Source organism: Quercus lobata, chromosome 3, assembly GCF_001633185.2.
Source record: "Quercus lobata isolate SW786 chromosome 3, ValleyOak3.0 Primary Assembly, whole genome shotgun sequence".
NCBI classification, from domain to species: domain Eukaryota; kingdom Viridiplantae; phylum Streptophyta; class Magnoliopsida; order Fagales; family Fagaceae; genus Quercus; species Quercus lobata.
The window spans coordinates 4,966,584-4,989,922 of record NC_044906.1 but is presented as its reverse complement, the minus strand read 5'-3'; the positions used below and the strand labels follow the sequence as shown (position 1 = coordinate 4,989,922).

The 23,339-nt window shown below is 33.1% G+C and overlaps 1 long non-coding RNA gene across 2 annotated transcripts; it reads right to left on the bottom strand.

Annotated features, from left to right (window-relative positions):
* Positions 1–2,273: 2,273 nt before the first annotated feature.
* LOC115981795 lies at positions 2,274–6,867 on the bottom strand. 2 transcript variants are annotated; one of them, XR_004089460.1, is made up of 5 exons: positions 5,944–6,867; positions 4,924–5,244; positions 4,701–4,733; positions 2,820–3,091; positions 2,274–2,675 (listed from the first exon to the last, which is right to left on the bottom strand). It is a non-coding gene; the product is annotated as an uncharacterized LOC115981795 (long non-coding RNA). The 2 variants fall into 2 exon arrangements; XR_004089459.1 differs by lacking the exon at positions 2,274–2,675 and having other exon boundaries at positions 2,968–3,091; positions 4,924–5,063.
* Between the last annotated feature and the right edge of the window lie 16,472 nt (positions 6,868–23,339).

Below are 23,339 nucleotides of genomic sequence, written 5' to 3'. Positions count from 1 at the left end.
TTTCTAAAAGTAGTAGGAGAAAGTCTCTTCCTATAAATACTTTTTAGAATGAGGTGGTGATTATTATTTTTACAGTTTCAATGTAATAAATAATAATAGTACTTGGGTATATTTCTTCAAATTTTAGTTAAGAGATAAATTAGTCATTGTCTACAGAATGATGGGCTACTGAAGAAAAACCCAAATTAAACCCATCATCCTCCCTTTGAGTCAATACCCAAATTCAACCAACCCAAACTTAAGTCAGACCTATCCGCCATATTCATTGGAAGCCCTGGATCAGATTGCTGAAAAAGGTGCCTAGTGTCATTAGTTACATAGGAAAGTTATGAAAATTCTGTATTATTAGCCTTTTGAAAATGGTGATTATTCTATCCATGAAATAGAATAATCAAACCAAAAATTTAGAGCAAGCCAAATCAATGTTTGATATAGCTGAAATTGAAAGAAACCAGAAAAATGGATCAATTTGAGTAGAAGCATTCCCATTTCAACTTAAATGCATATCATTACTTATATCACCACCACCATTAGGATCAGCGTTAACTCTGGTTACCATAGTTAAATTTGCTATTGGTTAAGTTAAAGCCTTTGAATGAGGTGGAATGTTGTAGACCTTATATTTGTTTTAGACAGATCCTAACCCTTAATTGGACACTCTCAATTTCAACTGAAATGGTAAAGATCTGGATTTGTGGAAGAGAGGACCCACAATTTTGTGCCTTATCTCCACACTTTCTTTGGGCTTTCTCTAACATTTTTTTTTAGTGGGGCTAAATTGTACTAACCCATTAGTATGTAAGACAGTTTCGATGTTTCTGCTTTATTTCAAAAGAAATTAATGCCCTCTTTTATTTATTTATTTATTTGTTTATTGTAAATTTATTTAATTATTTTGTATCCAAACCCACACTAAATTAACTTTAATAGTTAATACCCACCAGACTTTGTTAATCAGTCATTTTATATTTTTATTATTCAAATTGTTATATAATTTGTTCCTTTGACTTATAAAAAATGGCCATCTATTGCCTCTTGGATATAAGGATAAACTGCTTAGCTCATTAGGGGTGAAAAGCCCCTAGATTATCTGATAACTGGTTCTAACATGTGGGGTTAGTTGCCCGTAAGAGTTTAATTAACAATGAGAATTGTTATATGGTATGCTCTGCGACATATAACTAATCTAAAGTGAAGTTCTTCTATGTCATTAAAAAAATGACATTTATTTATATAGAGTTCTATCCAACTCAATGGAAGCCTTGACCATCCGAAGTCTTAGAATGCCAATTGATTGAGCATAAAATAATTTTTAATAGTTTATGTTATTTTTCCTTTCTTAGTTGATTAGGATTTTGCTTGCTTTCTAATTGAATCAAGATTTAGATGATGCTCTTTCCTTTTCCTGGCTGAATTTGGATTTTTTTTTTTCCCTTTTTAGAGTAGAAAATAGAAATAGGACTTTATTATTTATTTTTCTAAAAGTAATAGGAGAAAGTCTCTTCTTATAAATACTTTTTAGAATGAGGTGGTGGTTATTAAGTCATTATTAATAAAAGTCTCTATTAAGAGGTTCACTTTCTATATTATTTTGTCTACTAACCTCGTTTTCTTCAAAATTTAGGTTTTGTGACAGAGTTGTAGACTTGTAGTTATTATGTATAAGTGTAACAAATTCTGCTTCTACAAACCTAATCTACATCAGTTAGCATCAAAGTCACGTTAGGCTACATCAGACAATCTTATAAGACCACTCTCTCCCCGCATGTGCGCATTGTATGAGATACCACCTCCTACCACCAACCATTATCAAATAACTCTGAATACAATCAACATTGTTTTGTGCAACACAACATTTACTAAAGTTACCATTTAAAATAAAATAAAATAAAACTTGCTAAGTCACCAATAATTCTAGCACCCAATCCACCGTCATCATGTTTACTACTTGAGCTAGGATAGAAACCGACACAATGTTTATGAATCTCAAAAGGATTTGGATTAGGATAAAAATGGCTCAATTTTGATGACATACAATGCAGCATAATTAAAAGGATACAATTTTTCGAATCCATAATGATAAACGATATACCATTTTTCATATTAGAACTCTTTTCACATTTAGGGCCACTCCCAGACCGTTTGGGTTGTTCATGGCCCAAATCTAAATGCAAAATGCAAAATTCTAGAAAGGCCAAGCAAATTATTTGTATTGGGCTCAAACAACACCATCATTGCCACTTCATCATGAATTATGAAGGACAGCCTATTACCTCAGAGTTAGGAGCTCCTCTACTTAATAGAACCCTAGGTTAACTAAGCTGCTCCCTGATCTTGCTCTTGCTCTTATTATTGTAAATCCAAATCTACCTTCGAACGAGTAGTCTGATAGGAAATGACATACAATTAATCTTTTGATGATTTCACAATTTATGATTGTAAGGTGCTCTAAAAGTCAACTACTGTCAAACAATGTGTTAAAAGGGAGAATTGGTAACTTTTATATTCTTGGTTTGAAGCTTATAAGCATAAGCCCAACCCCATCAATAAAAAGTACCTTTATTTGGAAATGATAGACATTTTTTTTTTCAATAGTTGTGCACAACCTAATAGGCCTCTCCGGTCTTTGTTCTTGAGGTTGCTAAGCTTGAGTTGTTTCGAAAGCACTTGAGTACCTTCAAAAGAGACTTAGAGAGCATTAGGACAGATTGCATAGAGCTTTGGGCCATTTTTACAAGTGCAGAGTGCTTAAGTAATTCACTCTTTAGATACTATATTAGAAAGTAAGGTCAATAACATTTTGCCTTCTGGGGTTATACCAACTAATAAGCTTCCCAACTCCTCCCCAATACTCGCATATGTTTTGAGCCTTTTGACTACACGTGGCTTCTCCTCCAATATTAGTAACTTTTCCTTGATGGTTCTCTAAACTTTTTGAGAACATGCTGAGGACTATGAAGTTGCGGATTTTTTTTTTCCTCAGATAATATTTTCGAACTCCGCAGATGTATATTGCATATCCCCAAATATCACAATCCCCATCTGAAGGACACCATTGTTGATCTCCAATTTTATGTCCAGTCAACTTGACCTACCATTTTGACATTCAATACCAGAAATCAAGCCCAAATCACAAATCTAAGATGCAATGTCTGTATGCAATTGCATCTGGATGCTCTAACAAAATGTCATTTTTAAGTGAAAGCTACTCAAAACTTTCCAGTTCAATGTTGAACAGTGAACAATAAATATGATTATGTTATGCACCCGTTCTTACCCACCCAGTTTACTTCAAGAAGACAGTATTAACATCATTTCATCAAGGGAAAATATACAAGTGAAAGAAAGAAAAGTGTGTTTGTGCGCACCCCATGCCATGGGCTACAATTCAGTGATAACCAGAGGAAATGAATTAGGAAAACCTATTATCCCATCAAGATTTCTAATAAAAAGAATGAAACTTTGATATAAGTTTCCTAAAGATCATAATCTTCTGTCAGTGTTTGGAAAATTTCATCCCAGCAAAGCCAATCTATTTGAGGTGAATCAGGTGATCCTTGATTTATGTATACTCTTTCATTAAGCTTAAATACTAATCTTCTAGTACATTTTACCACCAAGAAGTCTAAATTTTTTACTGAATAATGCAATCATCTAAGTCAAATCTTGCGCATTTTATGCAGGTCCAATTTATTTCTTCTGTGCAACTGCTCTAACATAAGGTCAATAAAATAATGGACCATGAGAATGACTATTAGCAAATAATTGGTCATCCTCCTCATCTAAAACTTCAAAATAACTCTCATTATTATGAGAGAATTTATTCTAAATGCATAAGGTACCAAAGAAAAAATGGTACACTTATTTTCATTTTATATAGCTTTAAAAAAATCAATAATCTCGAACATTACCAGAAATTGGGAGAAATCACTACTTTTACATGACACTTTCAGGAAAACCTAATGTAGTCATTGCATTATGGTGAAGTTAAAACTTATCACAACAATACTTATACAAATTCGTACACTAACCATAATAGCAAGTGGACAACTAATGCACCTGTATTTTAAACATGCTAGTATAGTTTCACATGGCCTTCATCTATAAATCTGCATGTAGTCATAAATTATGTAGAGTTGTAAATTGATCGTACCAATCTTGTCTACCTATATATAGTATTGTGAGAGAGAGAGACAGAGAGAGATCATTACTCCCAGCTCATAGTCCTCCAGGTCCTGAGAGTGATTTTAGTATTTGCTCACTGACTACTGTCCAGAGCGACTTGACAAAATCCTATTGTAATCAATGCAATTTGAACAAGCACACATATATTTAGACACATTGAGCACTTTCACCAAATTGCTCAGTAACTACAATCCAAATAAACTTTTTTTTTGGGTGGAGTGGAAGGCTGACAAAAGAAACTCACACTTAACAACATTACAGCTGATATCTTGACCCACTTGGTTATACCCTCCATAAGAAGTTGGAATTCCATAAATCAAGCACAAATAAACTTCATTTAGACTGAAAATTGTGGGTTCAACAACATCAGATTTTGGATGACAAAAACTGAGATAATGCAACTGAAAGGACTCTGATATTGTTGGTTAAGAAACAATACTACAAAAATACAACAATATGAGCAGACAATACATTCTTGAATTATTTTGAAAGCACTTGATGCTGAACAAACATACCAATCATCAGATCTGGATCTTCACTGTTGAAATCTGCACTCCATACAGAAATGTTTTCTCTGTTAGTAATGTCTTCACCATCTATAACAAAAAATTTCAGACAGCTTTGCATATGTTTATTTCTTTATGACAAAAAATTAGGATGCACCTGGATATTTTATAAATAAGCAACAAAATTGAGAAAATAAGAACCCTAGACAAAATCTCAGAGGTTACCATTCACCTTTCTATCATTACATTGCTTCCTCAAATATTTGTATCTATGCCTCGGAGCATCTTTGTGATGGTGAGACCAAATTTCCCATTGAACAGTCTCACCATTTCAATTCAAGCCATCGCATGAATCCATCACCAACTTTATTCCTGTTAAGCACTTGGTATCATAACAATTCAATGAGGTAATGATCCATTTTTTGTAGGATTTATTCTTGGACATCCACTGTCAGCCACAGGAATGATAAAATTTATTTATGGGGGGATAACAATTCATTTAACAAAGCATTTGAGAATGCACTTGCTGGGACAGGGCTATTCATTGCAACACCTAATTGGCAAAAGTAGTTTTTATCACTGACAAACTAAAATGATCAAAAATACATGTCAACAAAGCAATAGCTAAAGCTTCAAAATAACTAGGGATGACAAATTTGATTTTAAATTCAGGGAAAGACAGGAAAACTAATAGAGATTTTTTTTTTTTTTTTTTTCCTTATTTTACAACTATTTGATATGGTTCTTAGAAAGAACAAAATATAACTATCAAATGAATCAAAAAAATAAAAAATGGAAATTGCACTTCAGTTTATCTTACATATCTACCACATGGATCAGCACACTCAAGAGATAAGGAAAATGGGTCGGCAAACTCGAAACTACTCCAAGAAGAGAAATCCAGTTTCCTTTTGCTGAATATAATTTCTGGCAATCCCAATGTCCACATTTGTTCAATCAGCACATTTGGTACCCCCCAAATTAGTTAATGACTTTTCAAGACCTTTGCACTGCTGCCTCTTCTCTCTCTTCATTAATTTTTTTTTTTTTTTTAAAAAAAACCCATTTATTCTTTGACATCTAAAACTTCAAATACAATTACAAATTATTTTGAAAAGTCATAACAAAATAAAAAACAATATATCCTTGTTTAAATGCCATCAATTAACTAACAAATAAAATATTGTACCAACAATTGTCTTTCATACTTAGTTCCACCTGAATGATAGAAGAACAAGAATATTCTACGTACCTCTATTGATCCCGTGATTTACTAGTAATCTCCTCTCCTTTTCTTTTCAAGGTAAGTCATTTGCTAATAAGCCCTGTCTTAACTGAATCAAAATCTGACACTTTCTATATGCTGCAAAAACACCATGATAAGAAGAACTACACAAAACCCACAAATAATTTGACCCAAACATGGATGTCACAATCTGTGCGGTGATAATCAAAGGTCATTCATATACAAAACTCTGCTCCTTCAATTAAGATGTTGTGCAGCCTAGTATTGAATGAGAAAGAAGAGCAATCTAGTGTAGCAAAAAAAATAGAGAGCGTGTGAAAGAACTAGATTTATTTTCAAATTCAACTAGAAGCAGATGCAACTAAACCTTAACTTAATGCAGGAAACTTTAGAGCACATTTTATTCATACTAAAAACATGTCCAACTAGGAAAAAAAAAAAGCAGAGAAAACAAAAAAGTATAATAACAACATAATTGTTAATTCGAAGTCTGCAAAGTTTGAATAAAATGAAGGGTAGCTATGATTCTTAAGGCAACATCTTAAGCAGAAAATATATTAAAAAAATGTCCAACTAGTAAAAAAACCGACCCATGCAAAAGATTTCTCACTTGGTAAAAGCATAGTTACATATTTATCTAAATACCCAATTAGAGGCAAACTTGAAAGAGTGACAGATCACCAACGTCAATTATTCTTACCCTGCAAAGCTATAAGCCATGAGTTGACATTTGTTGATCAAATTACTATTTTCCTTTCACTAACACTATTATTTGGGGCGTTAATTTAGTGAGACAGACCGAAAAGTGATAAAGATACCCAGAGATGCAAATCAAACAATACAACTAAAGTGGGTGACATACTTTGTTCATTCAACAAGGCAAAAAAAATTGAACTAAAACAATGCAAAGGAAAACAGTTTCAATTTAATAACAGTACCTTGTAATGTTTTCTTCAAGAGGAATTTGATCAAGAGGTTCACATTTTCTTCAACTGTGGATATGGATTGAAGTGTGAATTGTAGTTTACAGAAGGATAGGCCATTGAAGAGGGAGCTAAATCAAACCCATCTCCAACAGTTGAGTCAGATCCCAACCCCAAGTCAGACCCATTTTTCACATCTAATTGAAGCCCTGAATCAGTTGGCAAAGAGAAGTGCGAAGTTTCATGGTGGACATTGGGTTGCAGCTGAGTCATTATATGCAATGCGTTCAAAGGGACTGGCAATTGATGACAAAACCAAATCACAGCTATCATTGCTGGAATGCACTGAAGATGGCCCCACTGAATAAGTGGAGCCCACGACCTTTAAACACTGGCAACGGGTTTGAGCTCCACAGTAACATGAGCAGCTCCTTGCTACTAAGGGCCTGTGTCGATGAAAAGTACTGTTAACTGGGTAATGACTTTATGAATCGGCTATATAATTCTAAAATTTCAACTCAATGATCCACTCCTAATCCGAGTTTGAATTTTTCTAATATATATATATATATATATATAGTGCATTGTTTTGAATTGTCTTCTAGAGGAAAATCAAAGGAAGCACGGGTGCCCGATTGGGCTGGCGCACCAGTGGCAGAATTTTTTTAATGGTTTCTGATTCAGCCCGATACGGCCTGATTCGGGCCGGTTCGATCCAAAACAGGCCGAAACAGGCACCGAATCAGTCCGATATGGGCCAAAATAATTGTTTAAAAAAACCTAAAACATTTCATCAAAACACACCGTTTTGACAACTTACCTTAAAGAAATAATCCTAAAATCATCTCAAAGTCTCTCTCAATCTCTAACCCACAGCTCCAGCAATCTAGCTCTCCCTTAAACTCCCTCCATCTCTTACTTTATTATCTACTAAAGCTCTTAAATTGGTATACGTTTACCATTATATGAAAAAAAAAATGCTTAGCAATATATAGAAAATAAAAATAAAAATATATTTATTAATTTTTATTAATAAATGTATCCTGCTCACCCGTATCCTATTTTTCAAAATTGCCGTGTCGCCACACCGCACCCGCATGTGCACCCAAACCCGTGCTTCCTAGGTCCATTCCATCAATTAAACCTTAACTTCGTAGCAACATTCATTCAAGCTATCTATTTTAGAACTAATACCACTGAGCCCCTTCAAAAACCCATAACTAAAATGCTTAACTAATTAAAACCAATAATTCTAATCACTACAAGTAATCTCCTGACTATGGCCAAATAGATGTTGATCTTTGTAAGTCTAAAAAAGTATAGGCCTTTGGACTTTATTTGTCCATTAACTTGATAAATTAAATGCTTTTTCTTTTAGATAATATTGAAATCTCTTTTACCATCACAGGAAATAGAATTCAACAACAATATGACTTCCCATTCTCTTTCTCTGAATTAGTACCCTGTATGAAAAAAGCCCTAAAGAAAAAGAGAATGGGAAGTGAGAAAGACCCCTAAAGATGCAAATCAAACAATGCAAAATACATGAGCGAATTTTCAATGTAAAGATGAATTAATAGAAAATAGTTTTAATGTAAAAATAATACCTGGGCATATTTCTTCGAAATTTTAATAAAGAGATTCTTAGTTTCTTTGACGGTGGATATAGATTGAAAATGGTGTCATCTTTTTAAAAATAGATTGGCTACATAGTTCTCAAAACCGGACCAGACCGGGAGGTTGGACCATAAAAACCGGGAACCGGGATGAAAACCAGTAAACATAGGCACGTATTTTCCACATGTACCCCTATCCTTGCAAACACAGGCACGTATTTTCCATTTCTACTTGACCAATGATAGATTTTTCATGAAATCTCAACATGATTCCAATCACCTTGCATCAAGTCTCCAAATTCCCTCTGTAATCGACAGTGAGGTACACCATAAAACCACAGATGATCACACTTCAAATCATACAAATGCGTCCTACCTATGGGATGTTGCTTACGACTATTCGTAAAAAAGTGGATATCACAAACCCAATCGATTTTATCATCACGAATAGAACTGTACTTATCAATTATTAGCGTAACTATCCTTCAATGGAATTAGATGAAAAGCAACACAAACAGCGATTGCTGGAAACTCTGGACCAACCCAAAATGATATGGAACTTTCAATGCTTTGATGATTGATCCAATTCGAAATCTTCTTTCCTGGTACTATAATACTATATCTCTCTCCCAAATCAATCAGATATGCATCTAGAGTGGGAAAGGACCCATGTTGAATTGCGTTGAACTTAGAGAGGGAGAGGTGGGAAGAGTAATCAATCTGATGTGATAATTTGCGATGTGAATGCGAATCCATTAATACTTTGTCTTTCACACCTGAACATTTCATATTTTGTGGAAGCCCTAACTTTCTTCCAAAATGCATGCAATTTATTATGAATTTTAAGAAATTGAAGTTTAGCAAATCTAGTAAAGCATTTGCAAAGGTAACCAAAATTTTTTCTATTATTGCTTTAAGAAAGAGAGAGTTACCTGAAGGAATAATTTTCTTAAAGATTTTGAATTCAACAAAATGTAGTTGGTTGCATCTACTTGTGTTATACTTACTGCAAGCTTTGGAATTTTCTTAAGGAACTTGGAATCCTCAATTACAAGGAATTCTAATCTATCAAATTTGATAATGCTTTCTCAGAGGTTCAAATCTTCACTCCATGATAGTAAATATTTCTCTTAGTGGGTGTAGCAAGAAGTCAACTTTTTTAGAAAAATCAACCTTGGAAAACAATATTTTGAAAAGCCACCATCAGAGTTGCATGTTGTTGCTTGTTTACCAATCCCCACATCCTTTGGAGATTGGACATTACCATAAAGCAAGAGTTGGCGAAGATGTTGCAATTTATAAATGCTACTTGTAAGCTTACATGAATAGAAATAGGAACCTATACATAATCGCTTAAGCCCAATGAGATTCCCAATTGATGGAGGAAGCTCTCTAATGGCAATGCGTCCCAGACTTGAATACTTTAAATTTTCCAGTGCTTGTGGAATATCGAGGAACCTCTTAACCCTTTTGCAATTAAGAAAAAATAAATATTTAAGAGATTTCATCGCAATACAACTTGGAAGAATTTGAAGTTCAACACAACCCCAGAGATCCCAACTTTCAAGCTTATCAAGATATCCAACAGAGTCATGAATCTTTACTAACTTTCTACACTTTTGGAGATCCAATTTCTTTATGTTTGGGATGGCACTCAATAAGTCGGGTAATTTCCTAATGTATTGATTGGAATTGAAATTCATATATGTCAAGTTTTTGCATTGTATCCTCTATAGAAAAATAAAATAAAAAATTTTAACTACCAACAAACATTATTAAAATATAGTTTAATAAAGTAATAATAATTTATAAATAAATAAAAATGATTATACCTTGAAAAGCTTGTCCAATACAACCCGACTTTCAGGCATGTTGAGTGTAACGAGTTTTTGAGGATGAAAATTGGATGGTAAGGAAGATAAAGGAAACCCTAGCCAATCAAGCACCCTTAATCTATTGGGAAGATATTCAAGACCTCTACAGATATCTACATTACCAACCCTTAGAAACTTGAGATTTTTCATCTTTTCAAAACATTTAGCTTCTAGTTGCAACTTTATTGGTTCAGGCAAGACTAGCATCATGCCTCAAATGTTGTCTAGTCCCTAATTGGACAAAACATTTAGTGAATTACATCATACAAAAGAATTCACTAAAAATATAATAACTATTCAATTTTATCCTTGTTGACAGACTTGAATTTTCTTCCATAACTAAAGAAAAAAAATTATATCAAGGAAAAAACCAAAAATAAAAAATCATTAACTTTTCCCTATGAAGAAAAGGGAAAAGGTGAATGAGACCAAGTTGTACCTTATTTTCCGTTAGTACTTCAAAAGCATCCTCATAATCCCATAGTCTACTACGTAGTTCAGGTTTTTGTGGTGATTCTTATCAGACAATCTCTCCACCCATTTACTGTAGCAAGTCATGTATCCATAATTTGTTAAATCGATCAACAGTTATGAGACACTTATCAATAAGTTTTTGAATACTAATAACTGGGTATAGATTGCAAGAATTTAGTATATCCACAACATAATCCTTGAAAAGACCCTTGAAGAAACATGCAAGATCAAGAAAAATATTTTGTTCTGTTTCATTCAATCCTTGATAACTTACTTGGAGTACTTTTTGAATATCTTTGTTAGGAATCCTTTCATACTTATCTAATTCACTTTTCCATGCCATTTCTCTTCTTTCGTGCAAATTGGCACCAATTATTGATAGAGATAATAGAATGCCCTTGGCATAACATATAACTTGATTAGTAAGTTCTGAATAATCATCCTTAGGTTCGCTTTTTTGAAAGGCATGCATACTAAATAGTTCAAGATCTTCATGATCACCTAATTTCTTAACCATGTAAGTTGAATGATATATCCTTAAAGTACTGTAACAACTATTTATTTCTTGTTGTTATAATGATTCGACTTCTAGAAGCAAACCAATCACATCCTCCAATCAATCTTTCTATTTGGTCTGATTTATCCACAACATCAAGAATTAAAAGAATTCCTTTATTGTGAAGTAGGTTCTCTATCGCAATGGTTCCTTTCGATTCACTGCACACCTTCAGTTATCTATTCTCTAGGGTCTCACAAAGAAGTATTTCTTGTAGTTGTATAATGCCATCAAATGTCCCTGACTTGTCTCTAACATTTTCCAAAAAGTAGCTTCTTTTGAAACAATAAAAAAAATTTGTTATAAACAGCTTTTACAATGGTTGTTTTACCCATTCCACCAGGGCCATACATACCTAACATACAAACATCATTTGACCCAATATCTAATTGCAATATTATGGTCCCTACGCAAGAATTTATTCCAACTGGATATTTAGCAACAAATAATGGCATTCGATTTAATTAAGAATTTGAGATCTCTTCAACAATTACTTGGATAAATTCAAATTCAGTACAGTTGTCATTCACAAAGCATACAAGACATGTAAATAGTTAGACTATAAAATTGAAATATGAACTTGAACTAAATTCAAGAGGTTTAGTTTGAGCATTACAACTAAAGTTTTTTTTTTTTTTTTTTTCAAAGCAAGCCTAATGTAATTTATGATCTAAGAACTATAATTTGATTAGGATTTTTTCTAATTATTGTTTTCTAGGAAACTAATTTTAGGTTTTTGTGAAGAAATTGCATGGATAATCTAGTTAGATGAGGGGCACAAACTTATTGAATCCCCACTTAATTCTTGAACAAAATCATTAAGAATCTCTTCTAAAAAAATTTTAAACCACATGTTAGAGAAACTCCTAATTATTTGGCAAGATAATCTAATATTTTGTTAGGGATAATTACACATAACCCATTTGTGGTTAGGGCGAAAATCACTTTGCCTACCCGTGGTTTGAAAAGTATCACTTAACCCACCTGTGGTATGTTTCCGTCAATCTCCGTAACCCACCTCAAGCCCAGCCGTTACAAAAACACCTCTTAACACCAAAACACAACATAACGCGAATCAAAACACCCAAATCTCAGAAACTTTTCAAGAGAGAGACTTGTGGTGAGATCAACGTGTTCTTCGTGGTTTTTAGATCTCTTTTTTAGCCTTTCCCGGCCCGGTGGTTTCATGTCGTCACGGTGGCTCAAACTTTATGTCTCTCTCCTCCCAAAACAAAAAATAAAGCAAAAATGCAAGAGAAACAAAATCAAAAAGTGGTAACTGGGTTTTGATCATTTTCTAGTTTCTACAGTTTCAAATGGTGGGTCGGGTGGCTATGGAGGTTCTGGTGGGAGAGGTGAAGGTAGTGGTGGTGGTGATGGTGGTGCTGGCAGCAGTTTATGTTGTTAATGGTTCCCAAATGTAGTTTATGTTATGCTTTTTGGTTTCCAATCTTCTTCTTCTTTTTTTTTTTTTTTTTATATATTTATAAATTCGAGGAGTTAGCCAAAGGGTTGAGGGAGGCAATGGGGAAAACTTCTATCTTTCTTTCTTTTCTCTCTATTGTGAACCCATAACCACTGGCCATCGTGATTTCTGCCAAAAAAAATAAAGCACACCCAAATGCAAAAACCAACAAAACCCACAAATGGTGACACAAAACCACCAAATGGAGAGCCACAACTCATTAATGGCGAGAAAATTTGTAACCACCGTGATGAGATGAAACCACCGGGCCAGGACAGGCTGAAAAAGAGATATAAAAACCACGAAGAACACGTTGATCTCACCACAAGTCTCTCTCTTGAAAAGTTTCTGAGTTTTGGGTGTTTTGATTCGCATTATGTTGTGTTTTGGTGTTAAGAGGTGTTTTTGTAACGGCTGGGCTTGAGGTGGGTTACAGAGATTGACGGAAACATACCATAGGTGGGTTAAGTGATACTTTTCAAACCACGGGTAGGCAAAGTGATTTTCGCCCTAACCACAAGTGGGTTATGTGTAATTATCCCATTTTGTTATCTTATTTTTACTATTGACCGATAGATAATTTCCTTAGTAGAAAATATGACCAAAAAAATCCATAGTAGTCACTAAATATAGGAACATACTCATGCTTATTACAACTTTTTTTTTTAATATTTTGTTATCTCATTAGAACTTTTTTTTTTTAATCAGAAAAACCATTAGAACTTGTAAGAGCATAAACTTGTTAGGTGCATAAAAGTAGTCATCTATATATATATATATATATATATATATAACCGAAACTTTTGAAACTCCCACATTTTTCCACGTCAACATTTAATTAATTAATTAATTTTTTCTATTTTTTAAATTTCGATTTTTTTTCCCAATCTTTTATGTGACTGATGACTCTCTCTAACCTATATGCATTCTTAAAACCCAAAACCCTAACCTTTGAGCTCTCTCTCTCTCTCTCTCTCTCTCTCTCTCTCTCTCTCTCTCTCTCTCTCTCTCTCTCTCTCTCTCTCTCTCTCTCCGCTTTATCTTGGGTCCTACCATTTCCCCTTTCTCTCTTTATACCTCAAACCTCTCCCTTACAAGCCATCCCCATTCACTCATTCGCTCTTGCTTTGCTCGCTCTTCGCCGATTTCAGTTTCAGGTAATCTATACAATTTGACATTGGATCTGAAATTTTCTGCTTTTTTTCATTAAAAAATATACAGATTGCATCAGATGGTTGAATTAGAACTTTGTTTCAGAAAATTAGGGTTCGTTTTCTTCTTCTTCTATTTCTTATTTTTTTAGATTTTTGATCAAAATCGCATAAAGCTGATTTTTTTTTTTTTTTTATTTGAGTAAAATCACTATGGATTTTCAGTGGACTAGAAATTTAACTAGGGTTTTGTAAATTTTGTTCAGTTACTAATCTGCTTGACTTTGATTTGATCATTTTTTTTTTTTTGGATTTTTTTTTTTATGAAACGTTTGGTCTTCACTACTCATTTGATCTGTTGAGTTGATTTTGATTTTGAGTCCATTTGATCTGTATGTATATTTATGTTCTGTTTGTGTGTATGTATGTATTTAAGTTTCGCTAAAATTAATGCTATGTGTTTCATATTGTTCTGTCGGTTTTGTATTCTGTGACTAGGTTTCTGTGTTTGTGTGGTTGGCTTCAATGTTTTGCTTAATGAAATTTTTTTTTCCCAATCTTTTATGCGACTGATGACTCTCTCTAACCTATATGCATTCTTAAAACCCAAAACCCTAACCTTTAAGCTCTCTCTCTCTCTCTCTCTCTCTCCCCCCCCCCCGCTTTGTCTTGGGTCCTGCCGTTTCCCCTTTCTCTCTTTATACCTCAAACCTCTCCCGTACAAGCCATCCCCATTCACTCATTCGCTCTTGCTTTGCTCGCTCTTCGCCGATTTCAGTGTATTTTCAGGTAATCTATACAATTTCACGTTGGATCTGAAATTTTCTACTTTTTTTCATTAAAAAATATACAGATTACATCAGATGGTTGAATTAGAACTTTGTTTCAGAAAATTAGGGTTCGTTTTCTTCTTCTTCTATTTCTTATTTTTTGAGATTTTCAATCAAAATCACATAAAGCTGATTTTTTTTTTATTTGAGTAAAATCACTATGGATTTTCAGTGGACTAGAAATTTAACTAGGGTTTTGTAAATTTTGTTCAGTTACTGATCTGCTTGATTTTGATTGATCTTTTTTTTTTTTGTTGGATTTTTTTCGATGAAATGTTTGGTCTTCACTACTCATTTGATCTGTTGAGTTGATTTTGCTTTTGAGTCCATTTGATCTGTATGTATATTTATGTTATGTTTGTGTGTATGTATGTATTTAAGTTTTTCTGAAATTAATGTTATGTGTTTCATATTGTTCTGTCGGTTTTGTATTCTGTGACTAGGTTTCTGTGTTTGTGTGGTTGGCTTCAATGTTTTGCTTAATGAAATGATTCAGGACATGATATTTTCTGAACTCTGTTTTTATTTTTTAACTGCCTTGATTTAAAGCTTTGAGAACTTCTTATTTGTTCACTTGATTTTGGTTTACTTTTATGCCAAAATGAGTTGTGCTTAGAAAAGATGTATATTCTTTTGGGGAAACAGAGATTCTAATGTAAAGTTCACATCATAAATTTTTATTTTAGTCTACCACCAATAGTATTTAAGTTTTTAGAAGTAGAAGTTATGCCAAAATGCTCAAGTTTTTTAATGTCAGAGCTCAAGCTCCAGGTTTGTAGTTTTATGATGTTTTCATTACCATAGAGTAACCAAGGTGTAGTGAGCCAACTCTATTTCCCTTTGAATTATCAAAAAAAAAAAAAAAACTCATTTCCCTTTGATTTGTATTCTTTGAAATGGGAGTGCATACATCTTTTAATTTTTCCTCTCTTTTCCCTTTCTAATAAAATTAAAATTATTTGCTAAGATGTAGAAGAATGGTAATAATTTGAAATACTTTAGGGGAACTCTCAAACTTGACCACAGGGTAGGGTGTTTCTAAATAATGTCAATGGAAAAACCAATGTGGATTCTCTTTGAAAAAAATAGAAATAAATTCATATGGTGTGTAATTGTATGGAACTTGCTATTTAAGTGAGTCTCTATTTTAATTTGTTTTAATAGTTGGGAGTTAAATTCAGTTTCAATTTATTATTATTATTATTTATTTGATTGAAAAGGTAGAAATTGTATTACTATCAAAAAGAAAGTTTGAAAAGTATAACATGGGAATGATCCAAGTTAATGCAGTGGCTTAGGTTCCAAGAAAAAAAAAATATATACAGGGAAATAGATAGTATGACCATGTCAACCAGTGGTTAGATGAACTCCAGTATACATACATTTATATATTTCGTTTATATTCATATTTTTGATTGAAAGGTGAATCTCAAGTTTGTGTTTTCCTATCAAATTGAGATAGATGTCTACTTCTATAGTACTTTCCACTCTTCTGACAATGGGCTCTTTCTCCTCATATAAATGGATAATGAGTAGGCAATTTTTACATTTGAGTATAATATGATTGGACACTTACACTATTGCACATTCTAAGTCTTATAGAAATTCTTACTCTCCCATCCCATATTCCAATTTTACTGTTATTTATTTTTTATTAAATTGTTTGTCTTTCTTACAAATAAACAATATTGGATATGATATTGATAGTTTTCTATTTCAGTAAAGCACTGATTCATAGCTTTCATATATATGAATGCATGCTAATTATTGGATTAAATCTTATATAATTGTTGGTGCATTTGTGTCACTTGGATTGAAGGTTCAGAAAAGTACATTTTTGAGGTATGAATTCTTTGGGTGTATATTTTAAATTTTTGAGAAGATAATCATATTGACAGATTAATAAGAATATATTAGTAAGTGCATTTTTCCATAGAGGATGTATTATGTATATTGGAAGCTTCAAGGAGGCTGAAAATTATTATAAATGAATCATTACAATTCCATTAGTCAATTTGTGTTTACTAATCAATACATTTTTCAGGTGTTCGAGAAAATTATGATCTATGTTCAATTGAGATGAAGATTACGAATAAATTGAGCATCCCATTTTAGAAATTGGGCCAACATGTATTTGCTTTTGATAATAATCTCTCATTCTTTGCAGGTTTTTGTTGTTTGTTGAGAAACCTCCCCCTTTGCAGTTGGTTGACCAATCATTAATTCTATTAATGATGGATTTAGAATGTTAGGTTAGTTGGGTGATAACATGGTTTTAGGTTGCAGAAGTATCTAACAATGATTTATCATATATATTTTGAATTTGAAGTATTACAATTGCTACAAATGCATAGTCACATAAAAATATTAATAGAGAAAGACAAGGATATGTAGTATGTTATTCAACTGAAGATATGGCTGATAGAGTGAATCAAGGCAAGTTATTCTTTTTGGCAAATTGTCACTTGAGCCAAAAGCAATTTCTAAATTGAGTTCTATTTGCAATATTGTACTTTATGTATATACTAATGTTTCTCCTGTAATTTTCAATTCCAATTTAGTAAAAATTAATTTGCTAATATCTCTTATACATGTTCTCTTAAATGCTAAGCCACCATGTTCATTCTTGATTTCCTCTTATGTGACTCCTATGAATTTGTTGTGCTAGAGAGAAATCATGGTCTAGTCCCAATACTTTGTGATCATGGTTCAGTGTCTCAAAAGTTTTTATTTTTTATTTTTTGAATTTATCATTAATATATTATAAATTGAAATTTTTCATAATTGTTCTTCTTTTCCTTCTTTTTATTATTATTATTTTTTTTTTCTATAAACAAAATGCAAGTATATTTTCAGTTATTGAATAATTAATGTTCTGTTGTAGGTTATTGAATTATTTCTGTCTCATATTATCAATGTAAGCTGTTTTCAAAGTTTTAACAAAAAACAATCTTCTCAATATTTGTATCCCTTAGTGACGACGGGGCAAGTTGCTAATTGTAATTTAATTTGCATCCCTTAGGATTTCCTACAGATAACCATTTGAAAAGCTATTTTTCTACATTGTTATTCTAATCTATATTTTAAAATTTTACTTTTTATAGTTACATATAGTCAATCAGGAGAAGAACCTATATCTTCAATCTCTTTTTACCATTCTATGGTCCTTATGGAACCATAGAAATCAAGTGGTTCATGATGGGAAGACCCCAAATCTGATAAATGTTGTTCTCACTCACTGCCAAATCTCTTTTATGCAGATACCAGGAGGCCTTTAGAAATGGACAATCCTAATATCAAGATCACAGCATACCAACTCATAAAGATGTCTCCAATAGGGATTGGCAACTCATTATCAAAGTAGTTTGCTGAAGGAAAAGGAAATTGAAAGAGAGTGGCCATGCATATGAAGCAAAGGACTTGAAGGGAGATCTAATATTAGTGGGGGAGCCTAGCAGTCTATCAACATCTTACCCAACAGCATTTCAGGATGCAATCGTGGAGGTTGCAATAAAAGCTAGAGACCTTGGATTTAGACTAATTTTGTTTGTAAGCAATTGCAAAAGGATTGAACAGGTTTGCAATGGAAGAAGTTAACCAAGATTGCAGGAACAACCTATGATGACAATCTTGCATTTCTTAACTTAATAAGGTTTAACTTTTCACACCATTTTTGTACCAAAAACTATCATATGTAATGTGTTAGAAGTAGCTTCAATTCTCTAGCTATTCATTATTCGACCCAATTATTGTTGGATCTCTCCAAATCTTATGTTATATAACTTGTGTCCTGTAACTGTTTTCTATGGTATCAAAAAAAAAAAAGAAAAAAGGAAAAAAAAAAAAAAAAAAAAAAAAAAAGAGCTACATATAGTTTTCAACTATGTTAATTAGAACTATTTATAATTTAATAAAGGGATCCAAAACAAAATAAATTTTGAACAAATTAGGATTGAGGTTATGTAAAAAAATTCTAACTAAATTAGGTAAGCTATTTTTTTACAAATAGTCCAATTTCATTTTTTATTTATTCATACTTATTAACCATCAATTATCTATAATTATATATTTTCACAACTAGCCCGTGCATTGCACGGGTTAGCGACTAGTTAAATATAGGACCATACTCATGCTTATAATGCCAACTGGATATATTGGCAGCTTCATGTAAAGCTTCCCTCCAACGTTGCACCTTCTTGTTATCCTTTAATTTTTCTTCATGTTTCGATAATGCATCTCCAAACTTTCCTTTTTGATTACGAACTTCTGATGGATCTATGTTGTAAAAAACCGGTCACACTAATTGGTCATTCTTCTTACACTCAACAATCTTGGCAAGTTCATCCAAGCATCATGTGAAGGATGCATAGTTTTCAGAGAATACAATTATCAAAATCCTTGAACTTTCAATGATTTTGATAAGTCCCGTAGAAATTTCTTCTCCCCTTTGAAGGTTATCATCAATAAAGGTGTTAATACCCTATTGACTCAAAGCATTATACAAATGGCCTATAAAACCAAGACGAGTATCTTCACCTCTGAAACATAAGAAGATATCAAAGTTCTTGGGTTGATGGGTGAAGGAGGAGATGAGGCTTGAGTGACAAGAGCCATGAAGATTTAGGTGTAGATGGTTGAGAACAGCAAAAAAAGAAAGATATTGATGAAATGGGATTTGGAAGAGACCCTAGGGCCTGTTTGGATTGAGGAAGGAAAGAGGAGGGGTGGAGGGGAGTAGAGTAGAGTAGAATTGACTAAAAATTGTCTACTTTTGGGCCAAATCTACTCTACTCCCCCTCATTCCCCCTCAATCCAAATGGATCATAAGGAGTCTTCAGTTGTTTGGGTGAGGAAAGTCAATACGCAAGTTACACCTGGACACGCATGTCAACTTCAATAAAAGAGGATGGATTGGATATACAGTTTATAAACTAATATAGATAGCAATTTCCTAGTAGTTTGTGTGAATGAAAAAGCAACTAAATATTTTTTTTCCTTTTTCCTTTTTTCTTTTCACATTGCGGGATCTTGGATGTTTATGTATAAAACCAATAAATTTTTTTTTTTTTTTTAAATCTGTAAAATATTTTAAGAAATTTCCTCACGCTTAACCTAGGGCCCTTTTAGACTAACTAATTCAACCTTATGGTGAATGATGTTTTGAGAATAACAAAAAATTTCTGATTAGTAAGTACAATGAAGGGAACGGGGTTGCCACCCCAACTGATGTTTTGATATGTTATATTAATAATAATATTTCTTTTTAAATAGATAATTAATAATTTTTTCCCACTAAGACAAGAAAAGATTTGACTTTTGAGATTTGATCATCGTCTACACAAAAAACTAATTGTTGTCTTAATATAATAATAGAAAGCAATCATTATTGAAACTCTTTTTAAAAAATAAAAAAACAATAAAAAAGTTTATACACATTATTTATTTATTTTGTTTGATTAATATATATTTTTATCAAATTCTTATCACCTTGAAGAGCATAAGATAGCAGAGGATGAAGTCATTTCTTGTGATGAAGACGAAGAACCTTCAGATGCTCTCAGACTTGCAAAAGGCAAGATGAAAACGGTGTCGTAGTGAGAAGAAGCCATACACACCATATCACTAAAACTCAAAACACTGTCGTTTTACCTTAGGTTGTTTATGACTAAATGCAAAACGCAGTGTTTGGTTAAGTCAGTTATTTAGGCCTAAATGCAGTTATATTCACACTGATTAGTGGTGGTTAATCTGTTATAACAACCTCCATGATTTACGCTCTCTCTCTTTCTCTCTCTGATTAGGTATATAAGCGCACAGCTCAGCGATGTAGTGTGCGGGTTATATTGCAGAAATACTAGAACTTTCTTTTCTGGTTTTTCCTCTCAATCAATTTCTCTCTGCTTTCTTTGTTTCTTTGTTCGCACCTCACTCAGTGAAACACTCGCCAAATAGAACTACTCTATTTCATTGAATGAGATATAAAATGAGAGAGTAAATGTACAGTCAATACTCAATAAGTTACACCTCTGCTCTATATATAGAGTAGAATAAGAAAGAAAAGGGAAAAAATGAAGTAGGGGAAGAAAATAGCTGTAACAGAAAAAAAAAGCAACTCAACCTCTACACAGACAACGATAAATAATCAGACTTCATTATAACAGAAAATTAAACTCGTTTCTTACTTTGGCGTGTATCGCATAAAGCAAAACGGCACCGTTGTGCACTTTTTTCTCTTATTCGTTAAAAGTTGACCGACGTCGTTTCATTTAAGTGAGGATATCTGGAATAAAACGATAGCGTTTTGCCGCCGCCTTTCTTCGCTGAGATCGGAGTGAGAGTTGAGGATGCTGGATGATCTATCTTCAACAAGTTAATGCTTATATTCACATTGTCGCATCTCACTCAGTACTACAGACCCCATCAGGCTCAATACCAAGAAAACAAATGCAGTCACCATTCCCATAATCATTTCCATAAATATTGGTTGTTCTGTATCGCTAAAGTTGTTCCAACTCCAAGCCCAACAGGCATGTCAGTCAAACATTGGCTCAACCACATTATATTGAGCTATAGCCTATAGTCTTTGGCTCAACTATACAAATGTGTACGTGTGTGTGCACACTTGTTTACCATACTATGGCGTGCTCAGTGCGAAATGAAATGGTAAAACCCTTTAACCTAGCAACATTACTAAAGAGAAAAAATAGCACCTTGATATAAGCTTCTCAAACATCGTCATCATCAACTATCACTGTTTGCGAAATTTAATTCCAAGCAAAGCCATTATAATTGAGAATATCTGTAATATTAGTATACTCTTTCATCAAGCTCCAATATTGATCTTTTAGAAATACTTAATTTAATTCCAATATTGATCTTAATTGAGAATATCTGTTTGTCACAAAGGAGTTCACTTCTTTTTTTTTTTTTTGAATGATGCATTCATGCATCCGGGTCCAAGCTTGAGCATTGTATCTATGACCAATCTTATTCCCTCTATGCAACTGTTCTAACATAAGATCAATAAATGAACGATCCATTTCCCTTGTCCAATTTATCCTCAAGGATCATTATTAGCAGGGGACTGGTAATCCTCTTCACCTATAACTTCAAAACTGAACTGCCATTACATGAGAGAATTTGTTCTAGAGGCATATGTTACAAAGAAAAAATGAAATAATAATATTTCTTCATATTATTTAACAAATACATTAAATTAAAACATTACATGAAATGGGTAAATTCAGTTCTTTTTTATTAAACTTCCTGCAACACACATTGACAGTGCAGAAGAATAAGATTTATTTTCAACTTCCAGCAGAAACAAAGCAACTACATCTTGATTTGATGCATGGAACTTTAAGCACATATTTATCTGTATAAAAGCCTTTCCCACTTAATGCCCAGCCCTACAAACAAATGAAAAGAATATGTTTATACACTTTATTTTTATATTTTATGAATAGTTTACACTCTTTATATCGCTTGCGATCTTCAACTCATGTTGATAATCTTTCCCGCTTGATGTGGTTATATAGTCTGTAGTTATTTAGTGGAGCTAATGTGCTGTAGTTATCTTATCTGTAGACTAACCAATACACATCTTCTTCCTTAAGCCCACTTCCAGTCTTACATATTCAACCTTCTACCTATGACTTTTTTGGTATAAACAAAATACAGATTTAGACCTGCTTTGGCAACGGCCATTGTTTGCTTTGGATAAACATTGAACTCGAAATCAGTACAGACCCCATCAAGCTCAATAACAGGAAGACAATGCAGTCACCATTCCCATAAGCATTTGGAGAAACATTGGTTTTTGTATTATCAAAGCTGTTCCATGCCCAACAAGCATGCCAAGCATTGGCTCAGCAAAGCGGCTAGCCATGGCCACTGTTGGCTGACCTGCTTTTGCAATGGTCATATCAGCAACAAAAAGCCTGTTCCAATTTGCCCATAAAAAACTCATAACACATGCTATGAATAGTACAAGCATCTGATCAGTTTTTTGGGGCTAAAGTGAACAACTTCAAGAGGAGCTGGCAAAAGACTACCCTAGATCAGAGAGGAAAACAGGTGCATTAAAGGATGATCAAATGATTTGCAAGAATATGGAAGGGATAGGGGCCAAAGAGCAATATTGGCTGATATAAATAATTTGCTTCATTCTAAAGGTGCAGCTTGAGGAATTGTGAGCTTTAAAAGAAATGAGGAAAGAAGCTCCCAAAGTTTTACGATCTGAATATGCAATTTAAAGAAAAAATTAGCAAAATCATTTTAAGAAAGCTACTTGCAGTTGATTCCTCTAAATATAAAACATTCTGAACCTGAACATGAGTTTCATGGTATGTCCCTATTATGCAAGGAGATTAGAAGAGAAGTACAAATAATGTATAAAGTTACAGTTCCAATTGCTAGCATTTTCCTTATCACTTTTCTGTTGCTTGCTTGATTTGGGGAATATTAGGACGGAATTTGGAAGGGATTGTTAGCTGAGGGTGAAATATATCAAG